The sequence below is a fragment of the Apteryx rowi genome, unplaced genomic scaffold, assembly GCF_003343035.1.
Source record: "Apteryx rowi isolate R43461 unplaced genomic scaffold, aptRow1 scaffold_13, whole genome shotgun sequence".
Taxonomy (NCBI): Eukaryota; Metazoa; Chordata; class Aves; order Apterygiformes; family Apterygidae; genus Apteryx; species Apteryx rowi.
This window is the reverse complement of record NW_020447530.1, coordinates 2,473,976-2,497,839: the sequence shown is the minus strand read 5'-3', so window position 1 is coordinate 2,497,839 and position 23,864 is coordinate 2,473,976.

The following is a 23,864-nucleotide window of genomic DNA, read 5'->3' as shown; positions in this document are numbered from 1 at the left end:
ATAGCAGTAAAGGACATCTGCCAGAGAGTCACCACAGGACTTTTTACGAGCTTTCTACAACTTATGAAGATAAAGCTCAGGCTAAAACTCACCACATCTAAGTTAGTGAAAATAACCTAAAAAAAGCCAAAAACATGCTGGACAAATCCCCAATTACTTTCTAAACGCATTTTCAGGCATCTGTGTAACAACTTTCTTTTCACATGCCCCAGTCAGTCACATTTCCCACCGACTTCAGAGGGGGCTGGAGCTATTCAGTACCTTCAACATTCAGATCTTTAATGAGATGTCCAATTATGCTGAACCATAACCATTTGTGCTGCCATTTGTTAAAGAAACCCAAGGGAGTTAAGTGACTGACTCATTAAGATTTGAACATACAGATTCTTAGTTTTTTGTAAACTTAATTTCTTTACACTGTTCTGAGGGAGTGCAGAGTATTAAAAGGATCAAGCAGTCAAGGAAGTTGAGTGTAGTGCAGCATTTCCAGCTGCGTAAGGGAGGTGAGTCAGTGCCTGTTTCACAGGCGAGGGCATGCGAGGTGTGAAAATTTTGGCCTCTACAATTTGCATCTCCCCAGACAGAGCCACAGATGACATTTCAGGTTTCAAAGAAAAGTTAATGGGATCAGAACTCACTCCACTAAATCTCGCTTGGCTCAAAAATGTGTCCATGAACTTGAAAATAAACTGGCTTCACACAGCACAATGAAAGCTTTGTATAGTTGCAGCACATGTAATGCTGGGTGGGAAATAGGGTTGCTTTGCCCCCCTTTTTTTGGTAATAATGTCACTGTTCAAGCAAGTGGAAGCTGTTTTCCCCTCCTGAGGAAAAGGTTTGATAGAGTGCTGTTGAAATAGAAGATCCTCCTTTTAAACTTGCATCTGTTGCAAAGCACTTTGGTTTGAGGGTTAGCAGTGTTTCCACAAATTGTTCTTCTTCCAGCAGCAGGATTGTCTGAAAGCATTGATTCCACTCCCGAAGCAAAACAAAAAAGAACCCCAACCACAGTCCAGGGAAGAGCACAAGACCTTAGGGATAAATCCCCACCTATTCTGGCCAGTCAGCAAGCTGCACTGCCCTTGGTGCTTATTGCGAATCTCAACCCTCAGTTGCTTATGTGTTATGATTATGCTTGAGGCTCAAGCCAGGCTCAAGACCCAGCTGTGCTGGGTCCTTTTCAGATGCAGAGCAAGAGTCAGCCGCTGCCCTGAAGAACTTGCTGTCTGAATAGATAAAAAAGGGATGAGAAGGAAAAGAGAGACAGAGGCAGGAAAACCCGTGTCTTGGATGCACACAAGACTTTGCAGGGAGAGGAGAAAAATTTGCAGAGCCTTTTTCTTCTGTTGCCCAACAGAGCTGGGTATAGACTTGTTCCCTGGAGCCACAGACCGGTGCAGGGAGGGACACAATGTGGAGAGACCCTGGCATGGGTGCGTGCACCCGAGCCTGGCGTACCCAGGAGACCCTGTGCATCCCCAGTGGTGGTCCTCCAGAGACAATTCCAATGTGGGAGATGGGCTTGGAATAACCCTCCCGAGGAAAGTACCCCGAGTTAGCAGGTCTGTGTCCTCCTCCCATAGCAAGTTCTGACCAACCCACGCTAACCCAGCACCACCACTGCACCGGGGCATGCATGGCAGCAGGAGCCCGGTCCAGGCTGGATTTCTTGAGCACTAARGGACTGTGTGATCCCCACCATCTCTTTTGTGGTTGTCTAGTTATTCCAGTTTTCATTTCACATGTTGATTTTTCCTAGTTTTTTTCTCCTTTCTTTTGCAAAGGTGAGAATTTCTAGTTTTGTTTTTTTTTTGCATTTTTTTAGGTGAAATGATTCACATCTGTAAAATTACCCATCTGGGATTAGAAAAAGCTATTTCAAATGCAGCAGCAGTCAAGGAAGCAGTAAGATGTTCCACAATATTTCTGACAAACACTGAACATATTTATCTGCCACAGGTGCCCTTCTAGGATCACTACAGAATTCCTGAAAACAAATGCTGACAGGGGCATTTGGTAGGAAGACCAACAGGAAGAGCTGATTTGACTTTAGACTTCCGAGGATTGTTAAAAAAAGACTGAAAATGCTGAAAGTTAACTGCAAGTTCTGCAGTATAGGTGTATATCATAGTGTCTGTAGGACTGTGCTTTCATGGATGTCGTGTGAGCACCAACAATTTCATGTACGACTGGTTTTTGGGAATGTGTTGAATAGAACCCATTTTCAGAGCTCATTTATTCATGATAAGGTTCATGTCATAAAATATAAATGATCTGTTTTGAACTATAAAGACTAAATCTGCCAGTACACTTGTTACTCCAGGTAGAAAAAAATCCAGTGAGAGCATCTCGCTGCACTTTTTCCCTCCTAGTCATTGTTTCCCTCTCTCCTTACACATTAAATCACCTGTTGTGATCTTAAACCAGTTCCAGGACTTCAACTCACGATCTCTCATTGATTGAAGCACTACTAACAGTTCTTAAGAGAATAATAAATATGCGTTTTCTGGATTGGCTCTAATTCGCCCCATGGGGAGGGCAAGGCTCTTGGGACAGAAATGACATCTGCATCAAACCTGCTCAATTACACATAAAAATATACCTTTTAAATATAAAACATCCTTAAGATATTATTATTAAAATATAATTCAGARTGAGTTCATTCAGCCTGTTTGCATCCTCACCTGCAGTAAATATGCTGCGAATGACCATGGCTAACTTCTCTGTAGATCGTTACTCAGGAACAAAGCAACCCAGCTCACTCCCTTACAGTTGTATTAACATAGTGTCTTAAATAAACCAAATGTTTAAATAATCTAAATCTAAATTAAATAATCTCTTATCTAAAATAAACTAATTATAGCAAAGATTTTTGGAGCAAACAATAAAACTATTTAAAAATAATAATTAAAAAATAAAATAATAATAAAATAAATAAAAAAATTAAATAATAAAATAAATAATAAAAATAAATAAAAATAAAACCCTAACTGCAGAAAAAAAGAGAGGTCCATTTCAGCAAACGCACGTAATATTTAATACCCTCCTAGTCCCGTTGTTAAGTAGAAGCAATAGCGTGAAAATTCATCATATGTATTTCAAAAACATCTAATCAGGAACCCCAGAAAAGCTTACGACATTATTCAAAACTATAGATGTGTAACATACACAGCACTACTATTTCTGGATTTTTGATTTCTTTCCCAGGATCAGTTCCAGGCATCAGTTTAGCCAAAGTCATTTCCAGTTGCRAAGACACAATTGAGAAGTTCCCCAAAGCACTATATGTATGTGTCAGTGTGAGTGTTGCGTTTCAAAACTGGAAAAGTGCCYCTGGGATCTCTGCAAACAATGCAGGAAAATTTCCAGAGGTCCCTAAGCAAGGCAAAACCCACCCGGAAGCCTTTCCGTTGCATCGTGCAGGACACTCATTGACTGGCATCAGCCAGGCTGACTCATCCCCAGTGTTTTGGAGGCTGTCCGACCCCAGTGGACACCCTGGCACACGCTCTTGGCGTGCTTGCAGACGCCAGCCCAAGAAGCATGTGGCTGCTGACCGGGATCCTTTGGGGGCTGCCAGCGCTGCTCCAGCCCATCACCTGTGCTGGAGAACAACAGGCAAAGCAAAGAGGASAGCAGGAGAAGTCACCCTGGGCCATATAAGGGTTATAAAGGGTTAAAGCAGTCATATGACCTTTACAGATAGGAAGACCAGGGGCTAGGTGAGGTGGYCAAAGCTGCATGCACGTGGCTGCAGCAGAGCAAAGAGTGAAGCAGATGGCATTAGATAGACAGAACTGTTGACTTGTTGGACTTTGCAAGAGCAGATCGGCTTGTTAGGACACCAGAAAACGCTTCTTAACTTTCTCTAAAACCTTGAAAAGCTACTTGTAAATAGGGCAGAAGTGCAGTGAGAAACCAGATGTTGTCTCCTGGCTGCAGCAGAGTGGCTGGAGTCGGATGCTTCGTGACCCAGGAGAGGCCAAGCCCTCTGCTGCTGTGAACCAAGCCCCAACATCTGCAACCGCATCCTCAGGCTGACAGCGAACCTGCCATGGAGGAGAACAAGACACAGGGCCATTTTGGGGGTAAAATGTTGAGCAATCACGGGGTCAATGCACAAAGCAGTCGCTGGCTAGGTCAGGGAGAAATCGCACGCTCTCGGTGCTGCCCACCGTTCTGCAGTGTGCAACTGAGCYGTTTTATGGAGTTCCTTAGCGATAACACGGGGACAGTTTTATCAGACCAGCGGGCCTGATGCTTCAGGGGAAGGGGCAAAGAACCCCCTTGGTGGATGTCCRTGGGACAAGCGTCCCAAGGTGGCTCTGCCTTGGCTCTCCTCACCTGTGTCCCAGAGCATGCAGATCTCTCCATCCCTKCAACGCTGCCCATTAACAGGCTGTGCAGCCCCTGTGATGTATTTGCAATGTAGATGACGTGGCTTCTGGAGACCGTCTGCTCTAGCGCCTTCTCCTGCTGCTGGCAGGAAAGACTGAGCTGATGATATTTCGCTGTCTTACAGAAAATAAGATTTCTCTCTGAGCAGAGGCACAGATCAGAGTTCTGTCTTTCCAGGGCTTTTCAGAAGACGTCAGACAATTTTAAACCTCAGGGCTATTTAAGCAAATACCAGAGAAATAATTACTAACAATTCCCTGACAGCTTTCAGCAAGCTTACCATGAAGTTTTGCAGTAAAACAAACATCTGATGCACAAAAAACAGGATAAAAACCACTGTATTTATGATGSAAATTTTCCTCTTTGTTGCTCTTACATATATTTAAATGAATATAATTAATGGATTTAAATAAAACTTCCAGCAGAACACATGCATGTCTCAGCTAATTTATTTATTTCCTTTAGCGTAAACTTGCTATATACAGGTGGTGTCACCTGCTCCTGTGAGGGGTTAGGAAAAAAGATGTCTCAGCCCTCTCCAAACATTAGCAACAAATAAACTGAGATCATTGCAGCTAGTGACATGTCYGAGGATCAGAAAACTCTGTTGCTTGTCAGGGGGTCCTGGGCTGTCTCTGCTCCGGCGGCTCTTTGGGGTTCCCAAGTGGCCAGCTGGCAACCTYGTTCCCAAAACCTCCCCATGCTGCAGCTGAGAAAACGTGGAGAGTCCTGGGCTCTTGCCTGCACCTCTTGCTTGCTACAGCTGCATCAGGACTAAAATTAGTTCTCCAATAAACCATGCTCAGCCTGGGATTTTAAATGTTATTTACCAAGTGCTCTAATCCTCATGCATGCCTGAGTTCTCTATCTAGTAGGGGTTAAGTTATTTAGGGAAAACTGGCTGTATCCACCTGTGTGGCAGTATTTACTTACAAATGCCATTAACAACTTGTTAAGAGCTTTTTCAGTTATATATATGTGTATAAGAAATTCTGGCAACCTAGTCAAGTCTTTAGTGCACACCACAAGAACAGGATCATACACACAGCTGGAACCAATGACATATGCAAACCTAACCAAATGCAGCATCAGCCGCTCTCTGAAGCACACAGAAGAGTTTGCATTATCCTCCTTACCTGGAAGGTCCTAAAACAGGTTTCCCAAAGTGGATCCTGTAGACAAACTTCAGTCATGAAGCTTCAGTGCATGGTTCACCAAAAGACCCTTTCAGTAGCAAGATCATTTCATGGGAGCGCTGTCCTGCAGATGAATTTCACGTGGTCCCAAACTCTATGCCTCAACCACTCCTTCTCCCTAGAAACAAGATTTTAGCTGTCTCTGCCACAAGCTGGTGGATAAACAGCAGCTTAAACCATCAGGGGACCTACCACAGCTTCAAAGCCCATGACGTTGGTCCCACAGGCGTAGGAGGTAAGGGTCCCAGTTAAAGGCTTCCTTGGGACCAACAGGAGGAAGTTGCAGCTGCCTGGAAAGCTGTGACATGCTGGAGACCAGTGACATCTCTTCCCAAGGTGGCTTTTCCCAGGGGGTAGAGCCGCACTGGCAGGGTTTTCACGTGTGTGCTGTGCTGGTCTCACCCTGCTCCCAGGGATGTCACCAGTGATGTCCCTAACTGACAAGGTGCAAGTCAGAGCAGTGCTATTAGCACTTCTGAAACTCCTCCTGAACCTTGGAGCAACTGTTCTGCTGCCAAAGCGAGCAGTACAGCCACCTCCGGAGAGCAGCAGGAGAAAGCTACGGAGGCACCCAAAAGTCAGCTTCTGTGAGGGAGACAGGGGCATTATCTGGATTTGGAAGCTGATCTCAGAGGAAGAGATGCTCTTGTAAACATGGGTGAGATTTTGCTGCCTGACTTGGGCTTTTAGGGCCATTTCACCCCAGGACACCTGAGACACCTGCAAGGAGCTTGCAGATGTGCCAGGATGCCTGTGCCCTTTTGGGGCAACACCTGGAGGTGGGTGGGCTAGTCCAGGGGATGTGAAATGGCACTAGACACTGATGCTCAGGAAAAATAAATGCCAGCTGGTACCTGCCTCTGCTGTCGCTGCACTTGCGGTAGGTGCAACGCGGTGGCAGYGCAGCTCTGGTGCGATTCCCATCCTGATATACAATGCAAAGCAGCCCAGAGCAAGCAGGAGTCATGGCAGGGCTCGGAGCACCGTAAATGCTGCATTGCACACAAAAATACATGGGAACAAGAAGATTTCCTGCGTAAAGAGATGCTTATGGTGATGAAAGGTAATTATGACATTATTCTCTAATTAGTGGGAAAGCAACTGAAATTGCTGTCAGAAAGGATGTCTGAAGCACGAAAATAGGCAATAAAGGTGCATGATCAGCGCTGTGACTACTGCAGAAAAAGTCTATATATAAAAAAAAGCAGAATCTGAAACTGAGAAGCAAAAGGAGGAGAAATGCATTCACGACAGACGTGAGAACTGTGGCGTTGTTGCATAACGCAGGAGACATTAAATATTCTCTAATTAGAGACGAGAGCAGTTTCAGATAAGAGTTCCCGTTTACAAGAGRGCTTGTCAACAGAAGCGGATCGAAACCCTGGAGAGATGCCTGCAAATAGCAGAGGGCAGCCGAGCCTGTTCGCGGAAAGGCTTCGAGGCCGACGGCCACCRGGGCAGAACACGTTAGCGGGCTCGTGTTACGGGAGCGGGGGAAGCAGAGCAGAACCTGGCCGTGAATGAAGACGTCGTCGTGCAGCCCGCACGCGGCACAAAAGCAGCGCAAAGCCGGGAGGAGAACGCCCCACTTAAAAGCAGTTTCCACAGGTGTGAAAACCAGGATCATTTCACGGTCCGGTGTCACAGCTATTTCAAAAACATTTGCAATGCTTAAGGGGTGGAGATTCTCGCATAAAGGGTTATCCGCAGCTGTGGTTTTAGCAGATGAAAAGCCATTTCGCACAGCCGCATTTCAAAAAGAGCCCGCCGGCCCTTTGTCTGTCACATGAACCAGTTTAATTCCTGCAGGCCCACGACTCGATTGCACAAGAGTCCCAGCAACACGCGGGAGGCTGGAATAGCTGCAGAACTAGAGAAATTCAACGCTTGCAGCGGTGGCTCTGAAGGAGGAACAAGACGCTCTTCAAAGGTGAGATGTCACCACCTGCCAAAACTGCAGCAGAGTGGATCACCATCCTGCTGGAGGGGAGAAAGCCTCTGGAGAAACTGAAGCATTAAAAATATTAAACGTGTGCAAGCAGCGATTGCTCTGAGTGCACGCAAGCAGAGACGATACGTTCCTGAGACTCGGGACACGGTGCAAATAGGGCAGGGAGATGCCTCCGCTCCCTCCCTCTTTTCCGTGCAAACTGAGCAATCGGGGCTCTGCATGGAGCAGCAGCATTTGCTAGTCAAAAAAAAGAGTATCAGAGACATAATAAATTACCTTTTTATATTTAAGTGTTCTTTGGATTCTGTCTTCCCATTTCTTGCAGCATGCATTTATAGGCAGCACGCTTATATTATTTAAATTCTTTTCCACTGTGACCATGCATCACATGCACTGTATCATCAGAAGTATATGCTGGACCACAGCTCTGTAGAGCCTGTGGTCTGCGAGACACCGCTAGCCTCCTGCAGAGACTTCCTACGGTGCCTGATCAGTGCAGGTGAAAGACAGAGGAATAAGGTGCTTAGACCAAGCACACATACACCTTTCCTCTCCTCTGCCAGTTTTAGTGGTCATTGCATCACATCATAAGTAATTTGGAAATACCGTGGTGAAGAGAGTGAAGATGCAATTATAATACAAAACTCCTGATGAAACCCCTCTGTATATACTTCCCTTCACAAGAACAACTTCAGCTGCAGACCAGCAAGCCATGCTGTGTTCCAGCACATGGTACATGAAACAAGCAGTGGCTCCTGAAGTCCTCGTGACGTAACCCATGGCTTGAGCGAAATAATGTTTTGGTTAATCAGGGTATGTTTGAAAGGAAGCATTGCTCATTGATTTCTCCAGGGGAGAACTGGCAATTTTAAAACTCTTTTCTTCTTCTTTTTGAAGTGTGAAACAACATTTTTGGCTGGTCCCAAGGTGCACTCGGGGTAGGAGAAGTTTCGTCAAATGCTCTCTTTATTTTTCATAGCTTCGTTCCAAAATCCCAGGCTGGCAGCTGATTTCCAAAGCACAACAACGATTTGCTGCTTTCAAGCTGTGCCGGGGAGATGAAAGCATGCAAGTATCATTACTGTCATAACAGCTTGACTCTATCGGCAGCCTAAGTAAAGACAAAGGGGCCTTTTCAGGGTTTAAGAGATACATATATTTCCGTTCATTACAATCTGTATCAGTGTTCATGAGGAGTCTTTATGATGCAGAAAGTCACTTTTGTCCTTCTCCTTTCATTCTGGAAAGAYGAGCTTGAGCTTCACGGCTGACTTGGTCTAGAGGATGTGAATGAGCGTAGGAAAGGTATCCCGTCAGCCCTTCTGAAACGAGGAAAGCTAAAGGAGGCTTTTGTTATTATTTGTTTTCTTCCCTGGTCCCCAGGGTAGCAACTTCAGTGACCTTCCTCAGGAGGGGCCAAGGATGTGTCTTCAATTTGATCTGGCAAGTTCGGATGGAGGCGGTCACTATTTCTGGCTTCGTGTTAACTTATTTTATGTTACCTTATTTTTTTAATCATTGTTCAGGCTCCCAGATTTGGAAGATCCACAGAATGAGATTTTAATATGGACTTCGAAAACCCTTCAGCAGCCAGCACCGGCAGGAAGCTCATTGTGCCGCGTGAAGTSGGGGAGTGGGGTTGTCACAGGACCCCGGAGCAAAAGCCACTCAGCGATGGAAAGGAATTCCTCCGCCGCAGAGACGAGACCGTTTCCAATTGCAACTTGCAGTGTGCAGCGCTACAATCTGTTTCAGCCACAGCACACCAACCAAAATGCACATAATCTCCTTCTAGGAATGGGGAAAAAAAAAAAAATCCAGCATTATAATCTGTTTCATCTGCACTTTTCATCCCTAGATTTAGGAAAACAAAATAGAACGAACATGTTTTTAATAAATAAATAAAATGATTCACCTGGTAACCCGTGTTTAATCCTGAAAATGAATATGCTGGGATCTCGAACAGAATTAAAGCAAAACACAGGAAACCCTTAGACAAGAGGACTTTAAAAGGTCATTGCGCTGAAGCAGGACTGCAGATGGGGGTCCAGCTGCCAGGAGGACGTAGAGGAGCAGCCCTGCAGTCCCAGCAGGATATCTGGCTTTTTATAATCTCATTCTGAGCACCAGGTAAAGCAAAAACAAAAGCAAATGTATAAAAACAACAAAGCAGGCACACAAAATAAGCCATCGCTTGGGATAGCTCGTTTGGAATAACCATCCTCAGCAGAAACTTGTGCTGGGGGAAAGCTCTTCTGCGGCTCATGAGTGTCATTGCCGGTGGAGGATGCTTGGGTTGGGGTAGGTTTTCCTGGCTCCCCTGATTTCTTGCATTGCGTACGGGCATCCAACCCCACTTTGAACAGCTCTGTGCCTTCTCGGGTCATCTCGCACCGTGATCGGAGCTCTGCTCTATTCAGCGCCCTGCTGCAGACTGAGAGCTGAGGCCATCCTTCCCAACATTTAAGACCTGCTCTTTGCCATTTTAAATGCTCCTGAAAGCAGAGATGATGAAATCGATCCCTGAACCTTTTTTGTCAGCTTGTGATCGTAACGTCTGAGAAGAGGGGGAAAAAAAAAAAAAAGCTAGGCATGCACATTTGCATGTGCAATTATGCCCCCCCCTAATTTGCTGCTGTAATTATGATGAGAGCACATTAAAATCATGTAATTGCATGCATAATGGATAATTAGGCATGTGTGGGGGTACAATCTGATAGTCTGCACATTCAACTGTGGCAGTAGTGTAAATATTTTGCACAAAAGAGTTCATAGATTTAACTAGTGTGCTCATGCAGTTGTCTTTGGTGTCCTGCATGATACCACTGTATTATGGGGCAGTTATTGCACGTATGTTCATTCACAAAGAGAAATATTTTTCCCACATTTTCTCCATGGGAAAGTCTGCCTCTGTGGAAGGAAGGCAAACAATTTTGTCTCCTTTTGGAGGCACTGTGAGTAAAGTGAATTATGGTGGACCTCTTAATTCAGCTGTGGGCAGCGCAGGGAAATCTCTGGCTGCTGCCATTGCACTGAGATAAGTGCTGTCAGGTACCAATATTAAAAGGTTATTAATCAGCATGGAAATGAGTTGTAGGTGCTGTTTCTCCTGTTTATTTATGCTGGAGGATTATCAAATCAACATTGTCTGGTTTTTATCTGTAATTAGGCCAAAGCAAGGTTTGCTTCATTCAAGTTCTTCCTCTATCCATTTTTCAAAGTGTCACCTTAATCTCTTATAATTATTGAATACTTCACAGATCAAGTCAGTTTTGAAAGCCATTAAAAATCCAATTAATGCAAAACTTGAAAATTCCTCTCTTACTGTGGGACTGCCTTGAGCCCTAGCTTTGCTTGCGTGTGAAGTGTTTTTGCCTTTGACTTCATGTACTGCAAGGATCACTTGTTTATTGAATGGCTCGTCAGCTCCCGCTGCATTACTGTGATACTAATTGGTTGCTTGAATTTCATGAGCTTTCTAAGCAAAGATATGGGATGTTCTGTTCTGGCCAAGTTTGATAAACTTTTAGCATAGTTCACTTCTGTCTACTCCTGTCTCTTGCAGTCATGCTGCAGAGCAAGGTCTCCAGCAGGAACACACTCCTACCTGGATCGCTCCCCAGGAGCTGACTCGGGAGAAGTTTGGCCCCAGTGAGATTCATCTTCTCGCTTAACTCAGTCACTGCTGGATGGCATTTATGCATAAGGCCCAAGAGATCCTAAGCACTAAGGACAGAAAGTTTAGTGGTTGTTGACCAGCCCATGACTTGAGTGTTCGTGGTCTGCTGTGATACAGACTGTGTGGACCTCCCAGACACTTCTGCTTCCAGATACAGGGAAATGAGCCCTCCCCTGCATGCAACCTTGTGGCGTGCTCAGGTGCTGTGCTGAAAGGACACTGCTTGTGGGAAACACTCTTCCACTGCAAGTTGATGGCTACCCCACGTCCCTGCAGCCCTGGATGCCCATCCTGCAGGCCCCAGCCCTTCCACACCTGGCTGCTCACTCCACATGGGCTCAGTGCACAGAGTCTGGGGGAGACATGGCCCACGTAGACCTCTCACTGAATGCACACCAGGGTGGACTGGCATTCCTCATCTGCTTCTTCATCTCCCCTCCTAGCCCTGGGAAGACTTTTTGCTCTTGTTGTCATATTTGTAAATATCCTTGGGGTTTTAGGAGCACCAGGGCTGACTCCAGATGTAGACAAAATAAGATGGGATGAATTAAAACAGCCCAGGCCCCATTGTTCATTTTTCTTAGGCAGATTAATGAAATCTAAGCTAACCGTTGCTGCTTGTCTTGCTGGAGGAAGAAGGGTAGAGGAAGGTGGTGAGCAAACACAAGGTTGAAAGGGAAGCTCATTCCTCTCAGCAGGAGCAACTGCTTTCCTCATCTCTATCTCCCATCCAGGAGCAGCAAGGTCATCTTAATCCTTCTGCCAGCTCTGTCCAACCTTCACCCCTTTCTTGCCCACCGGTCCTCCCTCTGGAGCACAAAAAAAAATCAGTTTTACCTGCATCTACAGAAGGTTTGCCATAGGTCTGGCCAAATCTCTGAGACTTTTAACCGGGATATTCCCAGTGACCTCAAGAATACAGCAGGGTTCAACATAAGGAGTTAGGCTGAGCTATTAGGAGCCCCTTGGGACCAGCCCCTCCAGCTCCTGCTCCCCAACCGAATGGGAAATTCGAAGAGTTTTGTCTCATCCCCGCAGTGCCTGCTCAGTCCGACTCTGCTGTGGGAAGGACAGACATGGATTTTCTCTACAATGAAGCTAACACCACCTTTGCATTTACTTCGTAGACACTATGGGGAGCTCCTTCACAGCCAGCCTGAGCAACCTTTGCAGTCTTGGCTGCAACTGAGCTGCCTTTACCCATCAGAGTAAGAGAGTAAAGAGCAGGGCCTGAGGGCAAAGGCAATTAACCCTTAGAGAATGACTTAAATAATGTGAACCCGCTCGTTAGCTTTGTCATTGTCATTGACAGAGCGGGTCACAGGGCTGTCGTTCAGGCAGGCAGACCCCCTGTGCGTGACCCCACGAGCTCCCGTGAACCACATCAGCTGGTTGTTGCAGAGGAAGGCGCGTTACGATAGCGTGTCTCAATTCTCTAATCAATCTTCGCAGAGTGCAAAGGTTTCAAAGGAAATCAAATGTATGAACACAAACACAAGGTACAATGAAAAGACGGAATGATGAAGGTTGGGAAAAGAGCCGTTTAATCACTTAGTATTTCTGCGATTTTTATAAAATAATCTATAGCAAGTAATTTTGTCATTACACTTCTCAGCATCACTTTAAATAACCTACCTTACAGAACAATGAGATTAATTAATCTCATTAGTTCAGATTTGCTGGAAGACCCTAACAAATTTCCATCTAGGATTTATGTCTTCCTTATCCTATAAAGCAGTGAAAGGACTGGGAACATGGGAACTATCCATGGCAAAGACTTGGTGACCCCTCTTTCCTGACAGTAGATGGCTTTTCTATGATAAAGGACTTCTCTAGTATTCCTGAGGGGGTCTCATTCCCCATGCTATTCCTCAGAAAAATCACAGTTTGCATCAGGGTGGCATGAGCTCTTGTGCCACCCAGATAGTGGATGGGAGACCAGCAGGTTACGGCCCAATTTCTGCCAAGAGAGCTTTAGGAGCCRTGGGAAACTGTGAGATGCCTTTGAGTGAGGACTGTGTGGTCCATGAGATGGTTGTCCCTGGAGGAGAAGTAGTTATGACAGAAGTGAACACAAGGGAGCACAGGAGAACCAGAAGGAACCAAAGTCTCCTGCACATTCCTCTGACCTCCCCAAAACTGGTGGGACCACTTTCCTGCCGAAAACACAAGAGCAACAGACTGTGATGGTGCCACCTCTGAGAGAAGATTGCCGAAACAGGTCTGCATCTCTGGCATCTGCCAGCGCCAGCCTCTACCTCATGGGAGTCTGATCATGGACCGTGTTCTGCCGCAGGCAGTTGCAGCCTGGTCACTGCATCCCATCTGACTTCTCAGCACCTCCTAGCCCCATGCCCRCCAGCTAACAGGATGCTCTTCTTTACGTCAGCTGGATCCAGAGTGAATGACTCACAGAGCTGCTGCAAAAACAGGAACCAAGGCCCTTAGGGAGGTAACGGACAGATGGGAAAAAGCGGCAGGAAAAACTCTGAGCATCTGGCTGCTGCTTTGCATCTATCATGGGAGGTTTGTTGTGTTTCAGACAGACACATCTTTACTTTTCTGGAGGAATCATCAGCTCCCTTCCAGTTAACACAAGAGTTCGTGCCCGGGTCCTGACACTTCACATTTCTCTTGTGAGGCTTCCTAGCTCTTGAGCAGAGCTGGAGCGAGATTCATCGCAGAGGTTTTGCAAATTGGGGCACCATCTAAAGGGCAGCCATTATTGCATATAAATATTCCTAAGGAACCAGTATTTACACAGCAGCAGGCGAAGAAAACACAACCTCCTTGCAGGATTTAACATTTGTTCAAACAAAACTTCTATTATCAGTATTCAATTAAATCAACCCTTAAGTAGCCTCATCAAAGGGGTTTCTTTCCTCATGCTTTGTGATCAGCATTATATTATGTTTAACACTTGCATATCCCTGTTCAGATTCATACCTTTGACACTGCTATTCTGTATTTGCATTTTAGGAGCACCAGGAGACTCCAACTGCGGTCAGGCCATTTACATGCTTGCAAATAGAGGCAGTGCTTGAAAGACCTTGCAGCATGGACCGAAAGAACAGGCTGGGGAGAGAAGCAAAGGGAGGGCAAGGTGATGTGTAGCCAGTGATGAAGGTGGGGAGAGACCCCGAGCAGCACGACTACCCTCCCACCACTCTGTCACCGTGAATATCTCAGATCAGCATAGGCCTAAGACATTACACATCTAAACGTTTTCACACCTGAGGGAGAATATAGGGTCAGGAAGGGGATAAGCCCACAGGAGTGGCTTCAAAGACATGCACCACTGCTTGGAAGAACCTGTGGCACAGATGATACGAGCAGCCTGGAAAAGGGTGAGTATTTTCAGAGAATGGGCCGAGGATGGAAATACATACCTCATGTGAGACGTTATGAGGCAAGGACATGCAAAACTAAACAAATGTCCCTCATGGTTAATGATGAGACTGATGGGCAAAACACTGTCTGGTGGGCCACACTGATATGACCCCTAGTCAAGCAATCCCCTGCTGTCCTCCAAGCACAAGCTCACATCTAGATCCCAGTGTCAAGCCTGGACCAAATGACTAGGACCGCAGAAATACCACGTGAGGGCAGGGGAAGCCGTGGTATAGCTTCCAGGCCCTCCTTCATGCAAGAAAGACCCAGTCTGTTGATCCAGCAGAAATTGTCCCCAGGCCATGGAGGGAAGCATTGCAGTCAATCTCATGTGAAAGTGGATAATTAAAATTAAGGTAGAAGGAAAAACCTTTTAGGGAAAATAGCTAGACCTCCCAGGTCAGGTTATCACTTACCTGGCATCAGACATTTTCCATTTGTCAAGAACTAGGAAGTTAACAATGGTGAATTGATCCCTCAAAGGATTAGTTTAATCCRACTGTGATAATCAATATAATAAGCACTTATTAGCTTTTTAGTCAAGCTGCTGCGTCTCTTYAGAAAAACACACAAATCTTAAATAGTGAAGGAGCCTGCCGAGCTCCAATAGCCAGCAGCAGTTGCTGGGAGAGGAGAAAGGCTGAGACGAGGAAGGGAGCCACGTCAGAAGCACGCAGAAGGACTCTTTCTGCTCTGCAAATGTGACCTGTCTTTAAAAGAGGCTTTATTTTGAGGGGAAAAATATAAAAGATGCATACACACACTCTCATGCTCTCACATCACGCTCATACTCTCACATATGCCCCAAAAGCAAGTCAGAAACAGGAAATTTGTAGATGAAATGTACTCGTTCAAAGCTTGCTTCCTTTGTTAACATAGAGATACTCTCTTGGGTCAGGTCCATGTGTTTTATGTGACAGCAGTTACGACACTGACTCATGGCCATGGGCCATCAGCTGAAGTCCTAACTGGTAAAAGCCTCTTACCCACTTCATCCTATTTCCTCCTGCTTAACTTTACTCAGGGCTTTATTTCCACAGTTGTAAACGACCTTTCCACCAACAGCTCTACTCAAAGAAGCCCTGGAAGGCTGCCAAGGAAGACATCTCCCCTTATTCTTGGCACCCAGCAATATGAGCCCCAAATTCAGTCTTGGACCACAGCGTGAAAGACACCTTGAACTTCTGTCTTGGATTGCATTAGGTTTGTAACCCCGATTTATTTGGATACGTAGGCTTAGAAAACACAGCTTCCTTCTTTCCCAATCACCTGAAGCTGAGTTTATAAAAACTACGCAACTTCARAGGAAAGTCATGCTTGTCATTTTTCACAAAGCAAAAGGATAAAGCCCTGGAATAGAAAGCTGGGAATGCAGTTACACCAAAAACCATAGAAATGAATGAATGCATACTTAAACTGTACCTGACATTAGCCTACATTTTAAACAGTCACTTAGTGTACTCCTGGGGCAGTATCTTAATCACAGTAGGTGAACGGACAGTTTGGAAATAATGTCACATCACAGAAGCAGCCTTTCAGCACAGGCCTAGCTTTTACATCCTCCCCATCCCGGGGTTTATGAAAGATGCATACAAGTCTTCAGAGCAGAGCTTGGGACCCAACGCTCATTCCAGTGAACTAATTAATTTAATCAGAGCTCTCACCTTCTTTTCACCTTACTTATTAATTTCAGTGAAACACACTGCTTCTTTCAGACATTTGTGAGAATATAAATAAAACATTGCTTTAGACTGTTTACGCCTGTCTTGCCTCTTAAAATGGACCAGTCCAGTGATATGTTGATTTTTCTTGCTAGGCTCATTCCTCATCTGGGGAGTTAATTGAATTGCCATTTATCTGATTTCTTCCTTCCCAGAAAGCATGCCTTGCACTGCTACAATTTTCATAGCTTCATTACAACTTACACATTTATGGGTATGCAAAATATTAGAATTCATTTTTTTTATAATCCCACTATTCAGGCTGCGTAGAGGAGTTTTTACAGAAGTTATGTGCGGCAGAGCGATGGCACAGATGACTGCCAGCACCTAAGGTGTCTCACTTCCTTATTGTCCCAGTTGTTTGCTTTATGATAATTTAATAAGCCTGGGAACTTCTACAGACAGCTCCTCTCTCACATTATCTCCTTGTAGACCACCAGGCTCAGAATCAGCTCAGAGCACCACCATAAAGCAAATAATAAAYGTTAATAAAAACCCAGTCTACTGCCAGATTAGGAACCTTGTGGCTCTTTCCTGTATGTTATTCAAAAAGACATTCATGCCTAGTACTGGCGTGCCTATGGACCAAGTACTGCTCTTTGCAGAAGCAAGTCCTCGCAGAACGGTATCAAGAACTATGTTTGTGCGGAGCTCCAGGTTTCTTCTGAATCTGTACAAATAACCATCCACTATGAAAAGGGAAAGTACTATCATCTCTTTTCTGGTTTCAGCAAAACCTGAGGAGCATGAGGAAGATCATGACTTAGTAGCTAGGAGATGAAAGAAGGAAGTGGAAAATTTAGGCTTAATATCTGGAAAAGACTTTCTGAGGCTCTCAGATAGACTGCCTTTCATAAGAAAGGCAGTGGAAATCACGTTATTTGGGATACTTTTGGTGGTGGCGTTGTCGCGGCTGAGCGATGCACTTCACTTGTACGAGGAAAGCAGCACCATGTTTATTGCGGTAAGATAGCGACTCAACATCCTCACTTACCGAGGATCTGTCACGGGTAAGGAATCTTTCAATGTCGAGGAGTAACCTTGAGAGGTGTCCCTGCTCAAGAGGAGGTTCTGCAGTGCAGCCCGCTGCCRTGCAGGAGAGCTCAATGGGCTCTGGGCTGCCCCCTATTTATTGGGGGGGGAGATGATTGACTCATAGTCATATTTGCATGCTAGACAGGTCTTAGTTGGTGCATGCTCAATTAGCCCCTGCGTACGTGCTGTTTACAGGGAGGTCAGGTTGAGGGGGAGAGAGCATATCGACGGGGAGGAAAGGAGCACACCATCACAGGCGTACTATGCAAAATCTTAGTAAATGGAACAATCTTGCGTTGCCGGTGGCCAAGGAAGGCCACCTAAGGGGTGCTCTGTCTGCAGCTTGGGTGAGTCCGTGGCGCCCTACATCACATCAAGAACAGCTGGGCACAAAGTCACTGCGAATAAACTGAGCCTGGAAATTAGAAGTGAGTTTGCCACCATGTGAGATGTGAGGGTCGAGAGCAGCTGTCCAGCTGGGTCAGGACGGGATAAAGCCTGTCTGCTTTACAGGCGAAGCTAGAGCACTTTGTCCTGGGCTCTGTGGACGTGTCAGTCCTGCAGGCATGTGGTAAGTACTTACACGGATGGAAATACCTAAATGTCTTTAAAAAGCTCAGCCTCCAGCTGCTCCAGGACTTTTGGGCAGGCCCTGGTTGCTCAGGGGGGAATGGCCAACAAATCCGACGGAGCAAAGTTCCAACAGCTCCGAGCCCAGGCACATCTCCCAGGTAGGTCTGAAGTGCCAACACCTCATTCAGTGGTTGTTAAAGGCATGGAGTGGAGAAACCACGGAAAATTCCTCTGTAATTTATTCTCTSCTGAGGTAAGACCACGATGCATAAYATCTTGGGGAAAGGGGAATTATGCAAGTGCATCCCTGCCTTATTATCTTAACCTCCCRTCTGAACCCTCCACTTACCAGAGGATATTTTAGGGGTCACTGACATTGTTACAACAAAGGGAAAAGAGAAGAAAGGAGCCAGCTTGAGGGACATCCCCAGGGAGAAAACATTTCAAAGCTGCAAAACTGAGGACTTTATCTCACTGMCAGTTTCCAAAGCAGGGAGGTCGTTCCAGCACTTTATGAACTAATTTTTATTTCAGGACAAAGCAGGAATCTGCTAGTGGGTTACTCAGATACTTCAAACCAACCAATGGGATAAGAGTAGTAAGAAACTAGAAAGGAAAGAGAAGGAGAGGCTATAAAAACTTATTATACAAATGATTCARTTCATGTGAACGGCCTGGTGGGAAACCAAAGGGAATAATATCACTCTYATGTGCATAAGTGGTTGTAAAAAARCAAATCTTTTCCAGACAGATCAGGAAAATCAAGATGGAGCTAGGGCATGAACATACGCTTAAAATGATGGAGGGGGRGATTAGGAAGAGGGTGATGCTTTCTGCTAGCCTAGTTTGGGCACATCACTGAAATCACGCAGTGAGGGGCTTGGAASGGACCGAATGATGCTGACAAGAGCAACCTGAAGATCTTTCTAACTTTCTCATTTTCCCCTAATTAGACTAATTCTCACAGAAGTTAAGTACAAGCCTGTCTGAAAAAGATTATTTCAGTTTATTCCAAGACGGAGTTACTCAGCTACCATGGTGTTATATCCCAAAAGTGCATAGTAAATGAAAAAGATTTCAATCAGGCTAAAATATTTCACATGGAAAAGGTAGGTAACTGGACATTCTGAGTAACAGTGATGTAATCTTTAGCATGTGGCTCAACATCTTTTTCAGGTTTTCTGGCAAGTAAAAAAAGATCTTTAGAATAAAATTATATTCAATCCCTGCCCACAGAAAACAGTTCTGAGGAATTACAAAGACAGGGGAAGTTTGAACCTCAGGAGAGTTTATAACTGGGCACCAAAAGATCAGGCTGGTAGCCAGCAGCAGCATGGTCTAATACATGTGGGAGAGATAATGGCCTGAGACACAGACCTTGKGGCAAACGGACAATCCTGAGCCTTACTCTAAGTATTTTCTCAAGATCCCTCCCAGTCTATGATGCTCCAGTAAGTAGAAATCAATAAGTATGCAGCATAGCTCAAAGATAAAGACCATCTTAYAAAGACCACCCATAGCTATGTATAGGATTGCTCGTGAGTGCCTAACTCAGTTGTGAACATTACCATGGGAAGCATCACTCATGCTGGTAACAGATGACTCCGGCTATTATGAGGATACATTATCCTCTGGAAGTGCCTTTGGGAACAGATCCCTCAACCATCTTCATTGGGTTACTTGAGCATTTYGTCCAGCAACATCCATGCTGTGGGCAGTAGGAGGCAGGCAGAAGGCAGGCGGAATGTGATGTCCCGCTGCTGGATCCAGAGATGGTGTTTTTCAAGCAATATAGACTGAAGCCTCATGCCTGCCCTCAGTAAAATCCATCTCCAGCTACAGCACCTGTTTTGGCACAATACATCCACGTGCGGCTGTCAGGGAAAGCAGAAGTGAGGCTGCACCGCCTCCTCTGCACCACACTCACACAACGCTGCACAAGGCAGTGGCATCCTGGTCCCCACCTCTTGGCCCGGCGGGTGGCAGGATCTCCTGCTCACCATGCCAGTGCTTGCCTCCCGCAGTGCTCTGGCTGCTGTGTCTCAGCTTGTTTCTCTGCTGTTGTCCCCCACATTTGGCTTGTGTCCTCRGTGGCTCTTTGTTATCCAGCTGTCAGGAGCCTTGTTGCCACTGGATTAGAAGAATCTGGTCTTCCAGTTAACGAACAAATGATGCTTCAGCTGAGAGACCTTCTACCAGCCCCAGGTTCTGCTTTGGAAATCGAAATAAAGGCCAAGTTCTGATTCCCRTATATTACAGACCTTGAAATGTTGCTTGATTTCCTGCAGGCTCTGAAAACCCTTGATCGCCCAGGGACTCATTTGGCCCCCTCGTGCCAGTTGCAGTAGCCTCAGAGCTGCTCGAGCCAGAGCCAGCTGGAAGAGGCAAGGGGGACTACAGTGCCAGCTGAAATGACTGCAGCACAGTGTACTCGTAACCAGCCCTTTACAGATCCTGGCAAGGTTCTTGAATGCTTCCCACCTAGAAATGGCTTGGAATAGGATGCAGYAGGAGCAGATGCCCCACCTGGGAGYRGTAGGACATAAATGCAATTTTCAGTTGCTTCTTCAAGCAGGCTGTTGATCCCCTTTTACATCATTTTATAGCTTTCCCTGGATGCCAGGTGGTATGTGGGCTACTCTAAACTATCTGTATCACAAACAAAAAGCAATTTTTAGGATGATTAAGGAAGAAGACTTACAGAAAGCTGGACTAGGACACACCCACGCTTGCTGTCACTACAGCTTCCATACACATTTATGTAGGATTTCCCAGGAGCTCTAAGAAGTGTGCCTTGTGGTGTATGTGAACAGCTATAGGTGACCTGCTCATACACGGTAGGTCCAGCACACCTGCAAAGCCTAGACTTTACCAGGCTTGTGCCATCCTGTAGAGAGCCTCTTGTGCAGAGGATCCATGCACCCCAGGCACATTAGATACACCACGTGCGCACTTGGGCGTGCATCTGAGTGTGCAGGGTGAAGATGTTCCCGTGCTCTGACATAGCTACAGAATAATCAAAAACAGGGACGAATATCTAGAGCCCTCCACAGCCCCTGGACAAAATTTCTGGTAGGAAAAACAGGCCATGTCTTGGAAAACCCACTCACATGGACGTCTTAGCTGCAACTGTATTGCTGCAGCTGCAGGGGTCGTGAGAATGATGCGGAGAAAAAGACATGACCCCTAATTTTGTCCCTCTGTGCATGGCTGAAAAATTCATTGGTGTTCATTACAGGGTCTCTCCTCTTCTTCTCCTGTCCTTGAGCCTTCAGTTTCTTAATGTAGTTACCCTCATGTGGCCCTTTACTTCGAGTCAATCACAGAGGGCACTCTGGGCACTCAGGAGTCGTGAACCATAGCTGTATCTTTCAGGGGATAAATTTACATCTCACATTCAAAGTTACACAATCCAGAAGGCAGGCTCTAATCACCATGCATTATTCTTCATTTTTACAGTCATTCCTTCCAGGGCAGCGATTTACGACAGAACTAGCACCAGTGCTCACGTACGTGTGGTTGCGAGACCTACGGAGCTGTGGGTCACCCAGCCACCCAGCTTGTCTGCTCATTTGAACCTGAACGAAGAGCTGAAGATTGAGACGTGCAACCCTGTCCTAGCAGGCTGAAGCACCACGTTTTCGAGCAGTTCTCCTACATCTTCAATTTCCACGGGTCTTTGAAGGTTGAGATTTCCTCTTGTGCTTGACAGAAAAGGAATGTACATGCCCCGAAGGAAAGTGTAAATGTTTCCTTCATTACAAAACAGCTTGGATAATTTTTCTCTCAATATAATGGCAATAGAGGCAGTTTCCTTAATAGGACCTCGGGAATGGTATCCATAGCCAGCTCTCAATTAACACCCATGCCTGGTGCACAGCCAATGGGTTGCGCTGAGATCTGCAGGCAYGGTATTTTCTCACAGGCCAGACTGGCTGATTTGTTATGCTTAGTAAGAGATGCAAAATTAACATAAGCTGTTTGAAAATTCCCCTGCAGACATCCTTTCGAACCAGAGCAAGCCATTGCACGGCTGCCTCCAAACCAAATAGCTCTTGGCCGCTGGAGCGGCRCAGCACGGCGTCATGTTGGGGCAGCGCTCTGCCCCGTCCCCAGCTAGCGTTAGTGGTGTTCAGGAAAAGAAGGTCGTGTGCCCCCAGTGAAAGGGCTTTCCAGAAACACCACTGCAAAATGATCTGCTCCTGCAATRACTTACTGATTTTTAAGGTCAGTAGAGACTGCTCTGATCAGACATTAATCTGTGCCTCAGTTTCTCACTGAGATGGTAGAGAAGGTGCTCATATTTATCTGACATTTTGCCTCATGTTTTTGACAAGCAAAATCCTCAGGGCCAGAGCTGCCTGCTTATGTGCATTATAGGACCGGAACCCATCTCTGTGGGGACCATGTACTTTAGTAGAATCAACTACTATTAATAGTAATTTTGTGAAATTTCAGGTAGAGGATTTATGCAACTGTTCCTGAAAACAGTCAACTATGCTGTTTTTTACTTATTTCAAAAAAGGATGGATCAATTTTTATTATTGAGGAATGAAATCAGGCAACTGCAGAGTACTCTTTAATTCTATTTTGTGTAAGCAATGTATTGATTTCAGATCAAGCAGTATTAATTAAAGATGTTTCTTTAAAAAATGTTTGTCTTCCACATGAAATCTCAAACTGAGATGTTCTAAAAGATTATCTTTAGTATTATAGACAAAGTGTCCATTTTCTGTATTATTTTTCCAGTGATATGTCTGCTTTAGCCCAAGTCCTTCATCCTTCCAAACTCTGTGGCAAAACCTACCAAATCCCCACTGGCAGATCCCTTATGGTGGATTCATCTGTTCTTGCCATGACTGGTAAGCATAGGGCTGGTTCCTCCATGTGCCGAATGCTTCATCCTCATCCAGATCCAGGAATAGCTAAGGAATTGCAGACCTGGAGCATAATCCGCTTTCCAGACAGGTATGTTGTGTATCCTATGGCTGAATGTCTGAAGTTGATTAAAGACATGGGTGGTCTTTGATATGCTTTAGATGGGGGTTGAGCCCTATGACCTGGCAGCATCCTAAAGCTTTCCTGCTCCAGTGTTTTCTTGCCCCAGAAAAGCAGCTCCCCATGAGCTGTCTGAACTGATCTCAGAGCTCCCTGTCTTGGCTTCAGGGAGTAGAAACATTTTCACCTAGTATCTGGCTGCGGCTTGCTCCTCAGCCCTCATTAACGGCAGTAGAGTAATCATGTCATTCCTGCGGTGAACACCTCTTCCATTAATGTTATTTTCCTTAAACAGACGGTGCTTCGAACGCTGGCAGTATGCCTAGTCCCTCGCAACAGAAATTAGGGCTGTGCTGGAAAGGTGCCACTTTAGACCCTCTGTATGCCTCATGCCCACTCCTTAATCTCAAGGGAGCCACTTCATTACAGAAAACCTCAAAATAATCATGTCCTAATACTTCATTGCAGCTAGCCTTGCAGTGAGAGTCCACAGCAGTTCAGTCTATTCAGCTTARCAAAAGAAAGGTTAAGAGTTGACTCGAATGCCATCCAGAGATTCCTATACAGAAAGAATATTGTGAGAGTCTTCTCAAATTCTGCAGAAAAAGGTAGGGAAAGAACACCAAGCAACAGCTAGAAACTGAAGCTAGACAAAGAAATTCAGGCTAGAAACAGGGCTCTTTTTTTAAGAGGGAATCAACGATTTGAACAATTTACCTAGGGTCACGGTAAAATCCTGAGTTTTTTTCAATTTTTCCTTTGAGTTCAGGTGTTGAGTAGTGGAAGCATGTGGCAAAAMCATATGGTTGATAGACAGAATAGGCAAGACTGATCAGAGCAGTCTCTACTGACTTTAAAAATCAATAAATCATTGCAGGAGCAGATMATTTTGCAGTGGTGTTTCTGGAAAGTCCTTTCACTAG